General features: G+C 45.1%; 1 pseudogene; it reads left to right on the top strand.

Moving 5' to 3' along the window:
* Positions 1-2,802: 2,802 nt before the first annotated feature.
* LOC129151418 (60S ribosomal protein L26-like) lies at positions 2,803-3,318 on the top strand (annotated as a pseudogene).
* Positions 3,319-15,912: the final 12,594 nt, after the last annotated feature.

Genomic DNA, 15,912 nt, shown 5'->3' with positions numbered 1-15,912 from the left:
CCGGAATCGAACCTGGAACCTTTCAGTCCAAAGGCCGACGCTCTATCCACTGAGCCAAACCGGTTTCGGCGACTTATTTATTTTTTAATCTTTATTCTTGAGAGTATTACAGATGCTCCCCCCCCCCCGCCTTTTTTTGCCCCATTGTCCCCCTCCACTCAGTTCCCCCCACACCCCAGGCCGTCACCAGCCTACTGTCTGTGTCCATGGGGATTGCATATGTGCACATAAGTTCTTTTCCAATCCTGGACTCTTCAAAATCAGAACAGGCCTGTGATTAAAAGTCTGCCCAGGCTTCTACCAATGCTTCTCAGAGCAGGTCCTCAGAAGGGGGCCTGGCAGAGGCGTGAGGATCTCCCCAGCTCTGTTGGCTGAGTCCTGAGCCCGGGCAGACGAGAGGGGAAGACAGATGGGAACTCTTTTCTAATTTGCATAAAGGTGCATATGTCCTGGCCCTGATGGTACAAAAAGTACATCCAGAGAGCAGTAACAAACCGCCGGGGTGAATCCTGACTGCACGCAGTATTCCAGGTTTCTCTAAATAATGTTTTTGTTATTTACCATCTGGCAAGCTCCACAGACTAATGACGGAGAGGATAATGAGTTGTTTCCAGTAACTTCATGCATAGCCCCTACGTTGTAATTTAGCACTGAATACATTTCTTGAAGGATCCACAGAGAAATGAGAAATCATAGGTATGCATCGACCTGCTACCATGGGATATTACTCCTTGATCTTTGCAAGAAAACTTCCCCTAATTTCCATACCTTAGAGACATAATGAATAAGTGACTGATTAAAGTATTTTGTAATGAATTTATACACTTCCTGAAAAATTAGCTGGGTTAACATGTTAGATGCCGTGGAATAAGTGATGTTTTAGAGACTTTGGGGAGGGGGGTTAATTTTAAACATTGTTCTCTTGGGTTTCTCATCTGTATCTAGTTTTCTCTGTCTTCTATTTTGATTTAAAAAATAAGATGTGTTGAACCAGGCAGATAAATCAGCTTATATACATTGGCTCTCAAATGTGTAAGCCCCTTGTGATTCGGTGGTGAGTGAGATGGTAACGATGCTCTAAAACGTGTTTGTTGCATTTCTGCTCCTACTTAAAGCGGGGAGTACTTGACCCGGGAAAATCCTGCGCCACGTGGTCTACTTGGTCTGCTTCCCACTTCCTGCGGAGCGCTCTCTCTCCTGTGTCTCCTGCTTGAACTTTCCATGAGCAGAGTGGGAAGAGACGGGGTCCCTTGTTTCATGTCTGACTGCATCGTGGGACAGCTGTAATTCCCAGAAACGTACCCTGGTTTTGAACTGAAAGCCTGCCTTATTGAGGATCTGTATTCCGAAAAAAATTTGAAGCAACACTCTGAAAAAACACACACACACAAACAAATTATCATTGTCCTAGGTGAAAACAATTCTAACGGGAGTTTTGTTTCTTCCAAATATTAGTTCCAGGTCTGTCGACCCTTCGGAGCACCATCTAATTTCCTGGAAATCCACTCTTGTTTCTCTCCCTCTTGCCATTTATGTTTTGCAAAGAGCCCCTTAGAAGACTGCCCGTGTGTGAGTTCCAGCCCCACCCCTTCCCAGCTGTTGCCTCAGTTATGTAACCTTGTCCCTCAGTTTACTTATTACACGTAAAGCGTGAGTATATCTCACCGATATTTATAGAGCACCTCCCATGGACCACACAGTCTCCTAGGCGGTTGAGAAACATCAGTGAAAAAAGACAAAGTGCTTTGCTTTCATGAAAATTATGTTCAGTCTTATGATGGTTCCTGGCACAGAGGACATGCTAAATGATATCATTTATGTGTTTATATGTCTGTGTCTATTTGTGTATGAATAGTCTGACGACCACCTTAGTCAGAATATATCAGACACACTCTCACTGGTACTGAATACATCCGGGTCATCACCTTCTTGAAACGGGATGAGTGATTCTCTTAAAGGGGCACACAGTTGCTTTAGGGGCTTGGTTAGCTGTGAGGGCTGAGGTTCGCTGTGTGGTTTGTAGTGACACTGGGTGCTGTGATGTGTAAATGTGAAACCTCCTCGGTGTGCAGAGCACAGCACTAGGGAGAGGCCGAGGCCTGCTCGGTGAGGGTCCCTGTGGGGCGGTGTCCTGACTTGGCCTCTCCTCGCTGTGAGCTCTGCCCTCTATCCTGCCCGCTGCCCCAGCCCCGCTGAAGCCAATGTGCACCTGCTCTTCAGCTGGGCGTTCAAATCTCAGCAACCTGACAAGCTCGATGAAGCTGCCGTTGGTAGCTTAAGCATAGCCACGACGAGGGGATTTACACCACAGAAATTGGCCAACCCTGCACATCGACACGTGTTTGTGTTTTAGCCAGCTCACCAGCACACGGCGCCAACCCACAGATGACTCTGGGCTGACACATGTTCAACTCTACTTTCCATCTAGGATACTTGCATTTTAAGACAGGATATATTTTTTTAAGACGAAACAATTTTCAAAGCCGATAAAGAAACAAGCTATGCCGGTGAGAGAGCATTCTCCAAAACTTTCCTGAGGACGGGAATCATTTTTTTGTCGCTGATGTATCTCAGCCTCACAGAAGAAGAAGATGGTGTGGTACATGGAAGGTGTTCATACATGTTTGTGGAACAGATGGATGATTTACTAGCAATGACTCAACTGAAGCACCACGCGGATCAATCACTGAGGTCCTGCCGCCAGGAGGGGGTGCAGCTGGAATTCAGACATGGGGCAGGCTTTAAGTTTGCTTGTTTTGTTCTGCTTATCAAAACCCAAGGAGTTATTTTCCCTCTTGCAGCCATCGTAGGAGGGCCAGCGATCAAAATGAAGTTCAATCCCTTTGTGACTTCTGACCGGAGCAAGAACCGTAAAAGGCATTTCAATGCACCTTCCCACATTCGAAGGAAGATTATGTCTTCTCCTCTTTCCAAAGAGCTGAGACAGAAGTACAATGTTTGGTCCATGCCCATCCGAAAGGATGATGAAGTTCAGGTTGTTCGAGGACATTACAAAGGGCAGCAAATTGGCAAAGTAGTCCAGGTTTACAGGAAGAAATATGTCATCTACATTGAATGAGTGCAACGGGAGAAAGCTAACGGTACAACTGTTCATGTGGGCATTCACCCCAGCAAGGTGGTTATCACTAGACTAAAGCTGGACAAAGACCGCAAAAAGATCCTTGAACGTAAAGCCAAATCTCGCCAAGTAGGAAAGGAAAAGGGAAAATACAAGGAAGAAACAACTGAGAAGATGCAGGAATAAAGTAATCTTATATACAACTTTCATTAAAAACTTAAAATGAAAAAAAAAAAAAACCCAAGGAGTTAAAACAGCGGGCCTGTGATTTGTTCCCACTCCATCCAGGGTGACACTCTGGGGACAAGAAAAGAAGGCAGGTGACCCCATGCAATCTCCTGCCAAGGAGAACTTAGAACCTGCGAGGAACAGTGTTCCCCAGGGGAGAGCTAGCTACTTACTATTCCCAGGCGCGCCTCCAGGCAGGGCCGCCTCTCAGGCATGTGAAGCCTGGGAAACGTTTGCTGGGGATGGGGGTCTGGGGGCCTGTGTCTTTAAATAACTCAATTAATCATGTATTGCACAGGCAATGAAAACATGGGTATAGTGATAGGCTGCTGCCCGTTCAGAGGAGAGGACAGAGAATGGCTCTTAAGTATTTGTTTCCTGATCCGACTACACGGCGATTCTTCGTGGCGTCCAGGCAGCAGCTCTTTTTGTTCAGGTCCAAGAGCCACGCTCTTCGTGCTCTTTCTCCTCAAAAGGTCCCTTCCAGGCTGATTCTGTGCTTCCCACGCCAGACAGAGGCAGCGCTAGCAGTGTTACCGCCTCGTAGATCTTCACACCTTATTTGTGCGGAAGGGGCTTTGTGTAATGGTCTTTTTTATAGTCATTGCTTTAAAGTGTGTGCATGTTTATCCTCTTAGAATAGTAATGAAGGTTTTGGCTTTGATCCCTTCTAAATCAGGTGTCTTTATTTATTCAAAGGCAAAGGCACTTCCCCGCCCCTTTCCAGTGGGCGGGTGATTTGCATTTACATTTTAAATGTTGCTCTGGAAACGGGCAATTAGTTATCAACCAGGCCTGCCACTGTCACTTAGTGGAGAAGAAACACTGATAGTGAGTTGCTTCTTTTGTAAATTTGAGATAAGCTGTCCTCCCAAAGACAGCAAGATAAGAGGAATCGATGTACATTGTCATTTTGACGGGCTGTACCCTCCTGCTCCTTCTCACATCTGTGCACGGAGAGAAGACCATCCCTGTTTGCAGGGAAGGTGATGGAGAGAGGGAGTCTTGGGAAGGCCTGGTGGACTTGGAATCACCCTGTTCTAATGAGTGCCCTTGTCCTACAGGGGGCGCCCTGCTGACAGCTGACCCTGCCCCTGCAGTGTGAAGTCCTTGCTAACCACCTGACTGTACTTCTCAGACCCATCTGTCCTCGAGGATCCCACATGATTTCTCAGTCCAGTAAGGTACTGTGAGCGACTCTCACACGTGTGTTTTCGGGACCTGACTCCTACTTGAAAGCGACTGTTCTGTGGAGGTAGGAACACCCAGGACAGTTCATTTGCTCCCAGATGATTTGGGGAAAGGGCTGGTTCATGCTAGAAGCTGAGAGAGATGATTTTTACTTCCGATATTGAATACTTTAAGAAACGACTCGGGAATAGTAAGACAATAAATACCACCTAATTAACTACAAAAATATATCCAGAATGACCTCTGCATTGACCACTACCTCTGAAGCCCAGCTTATGGTCCAGGCCTCATGAAAGAGCTGTTACCCCGCCTCCCTTTTTATTGGAAAAGTGCGCTAACTCTGAGACTGACCGAGAACCAGGCATCACTCTCATTCCTATTTTCTTAACTCTCAACTCCCTTCTCCCCTTCCGTGTCAGGAAATACCGAGTATTTTCTACTCATCCCGACATTAAACAAATGCAGATATATTTTCACAGACTTAATCTTCAGAACCAATGTGTGAGGACCATAGAACTCACTGTTTTAGTCTTACGTCTGATGTTTTTATTCTTAAAGAAAAGTTAATTTTAATAGTTAGCAATTAAAAGCAATAAAAGCAGTACTATAATTGAAAAATGTAATTGTAAGAGAATTTAGGTAAGTCACCAATAGTATTTACATATGTAAAATAAAGGGCAGGATAGAGAGGAATTATTAGAATAATTGAGGAATTTAAAAAATTACATAATTATTTGAATGTTTTCCTAGTAAAACAGACATGTTGGTATTTTTAACTTGCAAAATACCCTCCATTTTCCACTCGAAAGTCTGCATGCAATAATATGTGATAAGATGAACTACGTGAGAGTGCCTTGCCCAGGGTCTGGAGTTTAGCAAATGCTAAATAAATGTCGATACAAGAATTCTGGCCTCTGGCTTCTGCTGGTTTGGCTAGAGATGAAATCCTAAAAATGTATGATGTGTTTGCTGCCTGATGTTTCTTTTATTCTTACTCATATGGTGCTATCGGGCAAAAATGACAAGGGTACTGAAATTCTGCGATTGTTTGCATGGCTGTTGTGGTTTATAAATAGCATGGGTTGCTGCATCATTGGCGGACCTCTGGCCTCCATGCCAGCCCTGGGTACTGCCTCTGTAGGTGGAGCTCGTCGTAATCCATTTTGCTTCCCAGGCCTGCAGGGCTGTGTTAGCGAAGTCATGGCCCGTGGAGTGTGAAGTTGTTCGGAGTCTGATGTAAGGCTAGAGAAACCCACGCCAAAGAGATTCACAAGAGCACCGAAGCTATTTTTATTATTCCACATTATTCCCTTCTCACCTGCGTTAATTCTGTTCAAGAATTAATAAAGAGGTAGCCAAGAATCAGTTTCCATAGTATTTTAGAAAATGACTAAAAGTGGTGAATTTATTGTTTATTTATTACTTCCACCAACAAACCCCACGGGATGGGTTTCAATAAGGATGCGCTTTGTGCCAAAATTTAATCCTTTAAACTACACACTTATTAAAAAGTTAAAAAGCAGCCCAAGAAAGAAACGCTCTGATTTTTCTATTTTGTTGAGATTATGCATATAAATTGATGATGGTTTCCTGGACCAGGGTTTTATTTGGCTTTAATTTTTGATAGTATAAAGAGAGAAAACAGCTCTTCCTAAATTATTTATCTTATTGTTTAACGAGAGTGAGTGCTGCTCCATGCGATGGCTCCTGAAAATCCATTAGTCTATTGTGAAATATATAATTATAGACTATTAGGAAAATAAGAAATTTTTATGACACATATGCATTTGACAGCCTGCAATTAGTTTAGACTCTCTAATTAACATATGTTTTGCTTAATGGTGAGTGATTACAGATTATCATTTAATTATGGATAATTTCAAATTCTCATCTGTCTGTTTTTTTGTGAATCTTAGCATAAAAAATTAGCATTTGTCAAGAGCAAGAAGAGTGTTTTTTCTGTTTTGTTTTCATCCAGTACCAAGAATTATTATGAAAATAGAGGTAATAAAATAGCTTTCCTTTGAGTAAATTGCTGAATATTTTTTACTATATATGTCCTGCTATCATATTTATGAACGCTGCTGTTTTTTTATGAGTTATTCATGAGTAATTTTTCACATAAAGAGATAATCAATAGCACAGAGAGCTACAGAAGCTGTTGTGGGTTGCATTAATTGAATACCATTTTTCTCCTGAGTAGTCATTCTGGACACTGGGATTTCATCAATCTACCCTAATTAGAAGAATATATTTGTATAATCAGGTTAGAGAACAAACTATACTTTTTAATGTACCTGACCATCTTTGAATAGTTCATATATATGAGTTCATCATCAAACATTTTATATATCTATATATAGAGATACACACACATATATATGTATATATATAAAATGTTTGATGAACTCATAAAAGTTTTTCTATGTGGGGTTTTGCTACATCTCATGGATAAATTTCTGTGTTTAGAAAAAGCAGGCATTCATCGGAAAAGCACAAAGCATAAGAATCCATTTCTTCCTCTACATACAAAGGAAACTGCCATCAAAGTACAAAGTAGAAGCTTTGAAATGCTCCTGATTGTTCTTTCTCTAAATCCAGCTGAGTGGGATTAATGAAATAATATTTCCAAAATCAGAATCTTTATTGAGGTTTATAAGCAAGAGAAAGATTTCTAGTAATTCCTTGCAGCAGCATCTTTCTCGGTATTCACGGTTTAATCTGCATTTTTGACACAATGCATTGCTTTAAAAAAAAACACAAATCCACACATTACAAAGTATCAGTAGGTATAAGTAGGACTGTAATTAAGTTTGGGCTGTGTAGATGTTTACTGAAAGTAACCGATGCCCTAAAGCAGATGTAAAAAGGGGGGTGGATGTAGAATGATCTGCTGTGGCTATACCCTATATAATAAAACCCTAATATGCAAATCAACCGGACAGCAGAACAACCGGTCACTATGACACACACTGACCACGAGGGAGCAGACAATCAATGCAGGAACTGCCCCCTGGTGGTGAGTGTGCTCCCACAGGGGGAGCGCCACTGAGCCAGAAGCTGGGCTCACGGCTGGCGAGCACAGCGGCGGTGGCGGGAGCCTCTCCTGCCTCTGCTGCAGGAGGGCAGTAAGGAGCAAGTGTTCCTGGACTGCAAGAGGGATATCCAACTGGGCCTAAGCCGGCATTCAGACATCCCCTGAGGGGTCCTGGACTGCGAGAGGGCACAGGCCGGACTGAGGGACGCCCCCCCCCCCCCAAGTGCACGAAATTTCTGGGCCTCTAGTTTGAAATAAAAGTGGCCTGATAAGTGTCTGCTTCTCCATCTGTTTTGATGAAATCCTAGCTGGCTAGATGAGTGGCATGTACTGAGTACCTTATTGTGGTAGGCGGGATAATGGCCCCAGAGACGTCCGCGGGCCGATCCTTCGAACCTGTGAATGTGCTACTCTGTGGGCTCAGGAGATGTGACGAAGCTTAGGTAGTTTGAGATGAGGAGCTTATCCTGGATTTTCATGGTGGGCCCAATGGAACCACGAGGGTCTTTATAAACGGAAGAGGGAGACAGAGTCAGAGGGAAATGTGACTGGGAAAGAACGGCCGAGAGACACGTGGTTGGCTTGGAAGATGCCGAGGAGCGAGAGAATGGGATTGGTTTCTAGATGCAGGAAAATAGCTTCACCCCCAGAAGCTCCAAAAAGGAAGGCAGCCCTGCCAACACCCTGATTTTCACACACTCGAGGTGCAGGTCTTGTGGCTTGTCTGTCTTCACTCAAATCTTCCTCCTCAGAGCTTGGGCTGCAATACGCAAGGTTCCTGCAGACCAGAAGCCAGGAGGATGAAGGGCGCCTCTGTTGCTTCTCTTCTCTCGGAGATCGCGGTGTTCCGTGTAAAAGCAGTGCTTCCAGATCATTCCCCAGAGTCCTGGTTGTCCGCAGGGGCTGGGCAAAACCAAACTGCTTATGTCGCTGTGATAGAAGCTTAGTCTGAAAGTGACATCAGTGCTGTATCTGAAGGAGGCGCCTTCAAAATGTGCCTGGCAATTAAGAGAGAAGAGAAAAAGAACATCATTTTATGTTTGCGTCTCTCCAAGCGCAGACGGTTTAGTAGACTAGGCATGTAGGTGAGAATGCTTCTCAGAAACGGTCTTTTGGTTTGCGTTTATAAGAGGAAGCGCTCTGAGCAGAAACAAAAGGTGAGATGGCCACTCTGGCGTTCTGCAAATTCGGGGGAGACTGACCCTCAGATTCCTGGATTGTGTCCGAGGAGCCAGCTCCTTCGTGATCTGACTTAATTCCCTGACCAGTTGAATGTGGTTTGTTTCAACGTTTCCATCACTGCTGTCAAGTTTCATCGTGTCCGCTGGGCTGTCTGCTCACATTGTGATGCTCTTTGAACTTCTCTTTATACTTTGAATCCCACGGAGTTATTATTTCTGGGGACTGGGGGGCGAGATCAATAAAATCACTGAGAAATGTAGAATATTGCTTTTTCTGTAGACCATTCCCTCCAGGGACAGCAGAATCAATCAAAATTTCTTAAAACCCTCCCCACCGTTATCTACAAACAGAAGGTGCTGAGTCGGAATAAATCTTGGGATAATGTAACTGGAACACTCTGTGATGCTGGCCTCTGCACCTTTGTCTGGAGACCTATCTTTCTCTGCCTCTTTGCCCATTTTCATTACTATTTGGGTCCAGCTGGGGCCCTCCTTCACTTGCTAGGTTTTTCCTGACCACTTCAGTGTCCACTGACCTCTGAATTCTTAAACCATTTCATGACTCGCGTGTAGTTGATCACATATTAATCCATTACATATTTTACAAATTATTTAATGTAATGCCGTGTTCTTACTCTTATCTTCACGTGTATAAAGGTAATCACAGTTCACTTGTTTGCTCGTTCATGATGGTAGTCATTAATGAGGTCTCTGATCTGTGCAGGCACTGTGCTAGGACATGGTGGACATTGGGGGAGTAAACAGATACGGTCAGTCCTCACGCATGCAGGTTGGAGCAGCAGGAGAAATACGCATCATGTAAAATAGATGCAAATGTGTAATGATAATCTGGTAAGTTCCTTGATAGCAAGGAACTTCTCTATAAACGAGTGTTGGATGAGGTCCAGTTAACTTTGAGTGGTCAGGAGCAGCTCTCCACAAAGGCTATGAAGAGTGAAACGTAGCTAGCTAGGCAAAGAGGGCAGGGAAGAACGTTCAAGGCATGAGACGCAACGTGGGATAAAACGTGGGCTGGGAAGGAACCTGAAAAAAGAAGCGAGTGGAAGGCAGGTGGCGGCCAAGCACAGCTGGCGTGAGTGAGGGGAGGGTTTGGGAAGGGAAGGCAGAGGTCAGACCTGTGAGACCTTGTAGCCACATTATGGAGTTAATTGTATCCTCGTATCTACAGAGGTTGCTTAATCACTGTGTTCTGAATGAAAATGAGCCCAGGAGGCAGAATATTACTTTAAAAAGGGGGTGGGGGGAAGAAAGCTCAATCCGCAAGAGCAAAAGGCAAAGGAAAGGATGCCATACCATCGTAGTTTTCAGACTTCCGCGTTAATCAGAATAATCTGTATGCCTTTTTAAAATGCGTATTTCTGGCCCTCAACTTGAGATCAGGTTGCATTTTCTGCATTTTTGTGACTACTCAAGTGAATCCTTCCGATGTGGGTAGATGTGACTTCATTCGGTGAAATATAGGTCTAAACAATTAATTTTTCCTTAAAAAAAAACACCCAACTACGGTAGAAATATTTTTACGGTAGAAATAAAGCTGAGTGACTACAAGAGGAATAAGTAGAAATACAGACAGCTCAGTGGATTAAAGGATTTGTTGTGGAATGGAATATGGATTAAGTCCTGACATATTAAAAATTCTGCTATTAAACTCTAAGTTACAAAAGTCCCAACTTGATTTCTCAGCATCAAGGAGTGGGTGGTAATATGTGTTCCTTTGAAGACAGTAACTGTGCCTGATAGAACGTCTCATCCTGCATAATAATTGTGACAGAGCTGGCGATTTGTTTGTAATGAGTGCATGGAGAAGCATGAATGTTTTCCTGGTACCTCTTATCTTGCTCTATTTTCTCCCCAGCTCACTTATTGCTTTCGCTTCACAGCTTGGGGAAGAGCAAGGTTCTGATACTTCTAATAACTGATGTATTACCTCTTGGGATAATTTTAATAATGTATGGAAGACAGCAATGATTAACCCAAAGCAAACAATCTTCAATCTATACCGTCCTAACACATCATAAATGCTTCTATCATATACACATATAAAAAATAATCATAATCCTATATAATAAAAGGCTAATATGCAAAATGACCAAATGGTGGAATGACCGGTCACTATGATGTGCACTGACCACCAGGAGGCAGGCACTCAAGGAAGGAGCCGGGCTCATGGCTGGCAAGCTCAGCGGTGGTGGCAGGAGCCTCTTCCCGCCTCTGCCACAGCACTAAGGATGTCCGACTGCCAGCTTAGGCCCGCTCCCCGAGGGGTCAGTCGAACATCCCCCCAAAGGATCCCGGACTGCGAGAGGGTACAGGCTGGGCTGAGGGACCCCCTCCCCCCACCCTGAGTGCATGAATTTCGTGCACTGGGCCTCTAATATAGTATAACGTGCTATTTCTTTCTAATTGGGCTGTGAGCATCTGGAGGGCAGGGACTCCACCTTACTTAACCTTCTTTTAGCTGGTGCTGAAAATTTTATGTTGAATTGGGATGAATTATAATGATGACGTAGTAAATATTTTGGCACCTGGATTAGGACAGTTTTTGAGATCAAAAAGCCTTTCACTGTTTCTCAGTTCTTACATTTACACTCTTTTTCCTCCTCCCAAGTTGCAGAGGGATCTGAGGAAACAGAAGCTGCCCACACAAGCACTCAGAGCGGGAAGGGCCATGCTCCCCAGCTCTAGGGTTAGGATTTGCGTCAGCAACAGGGTTCGATCCCAGGTGCTGGGATACCACATTTGAGTGACCTTGAGACGCATTTACTGTAACAGGTGAACTCAGAATAAAGATATGTTGATTTCTTGACAACTTGGGTCCAACAGTCATTGGACAAAGCAGTATTAGATGGAGATAACTTCCTTAGTTAGTGGATTGAAGGGCTAGTGGAAGTTCAGGGGTTATTCTCAAAACAGAGCTGGATGGTTCAAGGCACAATATGAGGAATGGATTGGGAGCTGGATCCTCTGAATCCAGAGGTGGAACCTGGTGCTGAGGGTGATGAAAATACAGTGGTGCCCAATTTATCCCTCAGGCAGGCGTCGCTTGGCCAGTGGAGATTGTTCCCATGTAAGCCGTGGGGGACAGAAGCTCGCTCAGGTGAGAACAGCTTGGTAGCAGGCAGGACGTAGAGATGGCTTGTGTCAGGACCTCAGGTTTAGAAGGGGCTGGAGAACTAGGAACGAGGCAAATTGCGGTTGAAATTATGCCAAATCAGTGTCCAGCAAAAGACTTCTGTTTAATCTTGCTTCCCTGGTATAATGATATGTGGACAGCCACCGAATGTCCATTAACAATTCACCTAAACTGCACTCAATTTGATTCTGCTATAAGGCTGACCTCCCCCATTCCGGAGCAAGCAGGAGGAGGTAGAAGCGGCATTAATCTGCTTGGTTAAGAAATGCATTGCCTTGAGAAGCCTAGTATTATTTTACAGGAAAGCTCTCTATCTCTATCTCTATCTCTATCTCTATCTCTATCTCTATCTCTATCTCTATCTCTATCTCTATCTCTATCTATCTCTATCTCTATCTCTATCTCTATCTCTATCTCTATCTCTATGCCCCTAAACTTATTCATGAAGAGCATTTCTGGTTTCTCTTTAAGAACATCTTCAACGGACGATTTTGTGTCCGCCGGTGCCCAGCTCTTCGTCAGCTTCTTTCTAAATTTAATTTTCCTGTTTCCTTTCCTTGCTCCACTGAGCCCTTCCTTAATTATCAGATTACCGTGTTCAGCATGATTCCTGGAATTGTTCGTTTTGTCAACCAGAAAGAAAACAGACCTCTGATATATGTTAGACTGTGCCTTCTCATTTAATGATCCTCCAATTAGTGTCCCAGCCAATCTCAGGGGCCACGTCTACAATAACCAGTGAGCCAACTTCCCCTCTTTCCTGTTCCCTGCTCTCTCTTCCACAACCAGCTTCGTCCATAAACTGACCAGCAGGATTTGGGCGAAACCCTGTCCTACACTATCCCGTGACTCTCAGATCATTGTGCTTAGCTCTCTATTTCGCTGTGTGTACCCCCATCTCTTTTTGTGTAGAACTCAGTGTGTGCACGTCCTGGTCTTGGCCCCTGGGAATGGCAATGCTTCATTTCATTCATTAGAGAAGTGGGTGTTACGTGCTGCTGTGCCCGGCAAAGTCCTTGGGTGGCTTTGCGGATGAGCCACCTGGAGAGCCACAGAGCGCCTGCGGCCAGAGGGCCTGCCTTTAACACAGGGCACTGCTGTTGTCATTTTGACAATCCATTAACTTTATCTTTGAACTTATATTTTGTAAGTGAAATTGGATGGGAAAATGGAGCATCCCTGTGATGTATGCCCATCTCTCTGGCCACCTCATTTGCATATAGTGTGGGCGATGCCCCATGAGCACAGGATTCTAGCATAGGCACAAGCCTGGAGGTTCAGCAAGACAAAAAGTGGGTACCAGGTAGGCATGCTACATCTGCAGCTGAGAAAGTGGGTGAGCTGACAGCCCGGGGTGCCATGCTTTCCATTTGAACCAACTTTGCTTCCAACTGAAAGGGGGACAACAGTAAGAAGTACAGACAACTGTGAACCAACAGAAAACGTACACGTTCGTCTCTGCCCCCAGGTCCTGGCAGAGAGCTCCCAAGACCCTTGAACTTTCCTAAGGGATAAGAACACTAGGAGCATCTTTGGTTCTAATACTTGGTCTTCGATCCCAGTTCCTGACACAGAGTTCCAAAGTCCCCTGCAGTTTCCTGGGTGACAAGAGTATCTTTTGTCCTGAGGGGTGTCTCTTGGGGGGCTTCCAGATAGCATCATGGAGGGGCTGGTCCCTGAAAGACCCTTCCGTGATGAGAAGCTTGGAATGTCCAGCTCCGTCCCCCGGCCTCTAGGAGCGGAGAGCGGCGGGAGGCTGGCTTCGTGGTCCATGGTGCCCGTGTTTGCAGGTGCCATCGGAGTCCCGAGAGTGGGGTTTGGAGAGCGCCCACATTCACCCGTCCCCAGGGACAGAGTCCCACATTCACCTGTCCCCGGGGACAGAGTCCCACATTCACCTGTCCCCGGGGGCAGAGTCCCACGCTCACCCGTCCCCAGGGACAGAGTCCCATGCTCACCTGTCCCCGGGGACAGAGTCCCACGCTCACCTGTCCCCGGGGGCAGAGTCCCACGCTCACCTGTCCCCGGGGGCAGAGTCCCACGCTCACCTGTCCCCGGGGGCAGAGTCCCACGCTCACCTGTCCCCGGGGGCAGAGTCCCACACTCCCCTGTCCACGGGGACAGAGTTCCTTTGTTTGGGACCCTTTAAGACTTTGTCCTAAGCATCTTTTTCATCTGAACGTTCATCTGTATACTTCATCATATTTTTAAAAAATAATAAACCAGTAAGCATTAAGTGTTTCCATGAGTTCTATGAGCCATTCTAGCAAATTATCAAACCCATAGGGGGTCATGGGGTTATATACCAGTTTATAACCAACCAGTCACAAGCGCAGGTGACAACCTGGGGCTCTCCACTGGCATCTGAAGTGGAGGTGGGGGGCCGTCTGGTGAGACTGAACCCTAACCTGAACGTTCTCTGAGAGCATCAGAATTGAGTTACGTTCCGGGACATCAGCTGGTATTGGAGAATTATTGGCATGGGGACACCAGTGTGAGCAGTGCCCTGCGTGAGAGGTGAAGGAGCGGTTTTCTGTCCAATGACCAAGGAATCATGCCATGTCCTTCCTACTTGTGTCACCTCCTTGTGTTAGCCAACCACGTGCCCAAAGGATGCCCTGGAAGGAAAGGGCAACAGGGAGAGTGTAGATCCTTCCCTTCTCGCCCCTTTACCCACCGGGGAGCTCCCAGTGGGCAGTGCTGGCGGGCTGTGTGCGTATCAGGTAATGAAATAAAAAGATTGAGTTAGTTTGTGCAGCATTCCTACTGCTCTGCTAGGAACAAGAGGTAAGCACGCACACGCTACAACTGTGAATTGTCTAATTTTGTGGATTCTGCAATTGAGATAAATGCAATCATATTTGCATTTAAAACAGGCATGTACAGTGCAAACAGGAATGGTAAAACCCATGCAAATAATGAACAATTTAATTTCTTCTTTACTTAGAATGACTTCCAGTAGCAAATTTAAAACTAGCATGAGGGATCAGGAGAAAGACGAGGCGGGAGGGAGAAAGTTGGCTTTAGCCCCTTCAGTGGCACATGGTTCTCCCTTTGTGCAGAGGGAGTCCCGAGTTTTCATTTCGCTCTGTGCCCTGCAAACCTTTCAGCCCGTCCGGCAGAACATTCTCAGGCTCACTGCTGTTGTTTCTCTCTTTATCATGGATCCCCCAAAAGTGTCTGTGGCTCCAGGGAGAGGCAGAGCAGAAGGCTTCTCTGTATAACACCCCCCCCCCCCCCTCCATGTAACTTCTATACACTGACTCCTCTGGTCCATGGTCATTGCATCTTTCATCTTCCAGAGATGGAGACTCACTGGAGGAGGCCTGTTGCATGAGTTGCTTTTTCCTTCCTTCCTTCCTTTCCCCTCTCTGTCTCTCTCTCTCATATATGTCTATGATATCCATTGGATTAAGCAATGACCAATCTGGAACTTCCTGCAGTTTTAAGAGTTAGATGACAATACAGTGAACTTAATCAATTGTGTGGTGACTGAGGATTTTAAATGACCCAAACTAGACTAGAATCAGTCAATCTGATATCTGTGAACAGAAACAGCATTAATCATTAGAAGATTAATCATTGAGGTGTTAGCATAACCCAGTAAAGCAGGAGAATTCAGATTAAGAACTTTTGTCATTTAAAGTCTCACCCCATTATCCTTTCCATGGAAGTGCCCTCAGGCTTCGGAATTAATTGTGTGTGGTTTAAGAAGATTGAAGATGGAAGGGATACACTGAGCAGAGAGCAAACTTGGCCTTGGCTATCTCAGTTTAATTAATCCCTTTATTCAGTTCACTCAGCACCTGGATCAAAAAAGTAAAATCATCTTCTGTGGAGTTGAGAAACAACTGAGTTATCAGCAATGAAGGACGTAAAGCAGAATTCCTACAAGCAGAGCTGAATGGGAAGACCTTCTAGACAAGGTTTAAAGTGACCGCCTCTTCTTCAGGTTCCCTGGGCCGGCCCTTCACCCCGGGGTGTGTGGGCATAACGTTTTCTCCCTTAGACTTACAGCGTAGGCTGGCCTTCTGAAAACCAC

This window comes from Eptesicus fuscus, chromosome 14 (genome assembly GCF_027574615.1).
Source record: "Eptesicus fuscus isolate TK198812 chromosome 14, DD_ASM_mEF_20220401, whole genome shotgun sequence".
Taxonomy (NCBI): domain Eukaryota; kingdom Metazoa; phylum Chordata; class Mammalia; order Chiroptera; family Vespertilionidae; genus Eptesicus; species Eptesicus fuscus.
This window is presented reverse-complemented; position numbering and strand designations above follow the sequence as displayed.